The 1,031-nt window shown below is 34.9% G+C and overlaps 1 non-coding gene across 1 annotated transcript; it reads left to right on the top strand.

The window, feature by feature from the left end:
• The first annotated feature begins 650 nt into the window (after positions 1-650).
• Positions 651-711, top strand: LOC139180049 (U7 small nuclear RNA). The gene has a single exon (XR_011564395.1). It is a non-coding gene; the product is annotated as a U7 small nuclear RNA (small nuclear RNA).
• The last annotated feature ends 320 nt before the right edge of the window (positions 712-1,031 follow it).

The raw sequence follows: 1,031 nt of genomic DNA on the forward strand, positions 1-1,031 counted from the left end.
ATGTATAGCTTCTGTATCTATATCTATCTTCCCATAAAATGAAATATTATTCAGCCATGAGAAAGAAATTCTATTTCTGATCACACAGATTTTGAAAGCATTATGCTAAGTGAGATAAATCAGAGAGAACAATAAATACTCTATGATAGCATGTATACGTGTAACCTAAAAGCTAAACATCTAGAAGCAGAGAGTAGAATAATGGTTATCAGGGTTTGTGGATTACTCAGTTTGGGGAGATGTTCGTTAAAAGGTATAAACTTCCAGTCAGAAGATCAGTAAGTTCTGGAGAGCTCTCTAATCTAGTGATTATAGTTAACAATATTGTATTATACACCTCAATGGTTTTAGATCTTAAATGGTCTCTCAACAAAAAAGAAATAACTATGCAACATGAGAAAGATATTAGTTAATGCTATGGTGTTATTCATATTGTAGTATATAAAGGTATAAAATCAACAGATGGTATATCTTAAATTCACACAATTTTATATGTCAATTATGTCTCAATAAAAATAAAAGAAATGTTTTAAGATGATAGATTTTATATATGTAATCATTTTTCAAAGATTTGGTTGGTATGTTTCAGAGATTTTTTTTTTTCCCTCAACACAAAATACAACATGAAACTAATTTAAAATACTCTGTAGAAGTGTTATAGCTCTTTTAGAATTTGTCTAGCAGGTTTTCTGGGCCTCGCCAGAAACCATTAGTTAGCATGCGTGCTCACTGGGTCTGACTCTTTGCACCCCCATGGACTGTAGCCCACCAGGCTCTTCTGTCCATGGAATATTTCCAGGGAAGAATACTGGAACGGGCTACCATTTCCTCCTCTAGGGCATCTTCCTGACCTAGGGATCAAACCAGTGTCTTCTGGTCTCCTGGATTAGTAGGTGGATTCTTTACCACTGAGCCACCTGGGAAGACCCACCAGAAACCACCCCTGCTCAAAATAATCTGTGGAAACAAAAATGCTGATATTCATAAACAAGAATGCCGGTATAGCAAACTTTTTACTTTTTGAAAAGAGG

This window comes from Bos indicus, chromosome 26, assembly GCF_029378745.1.
Source record: "Bos indicus isolate NIAB-ARS_2022 breed Sahiwal x Tharparkar chromosome 26, NIAB-ARS_B.indTharparkar_mat_pri_1.0, whole genome shotgun sequence".
Taxonomy (NCBI): domain Eukaryota; kingdom Metazoa; phylum Chordata; class Mammalia; order Artiodactyla; family Bovidae; genus Bos; species Bos indicus.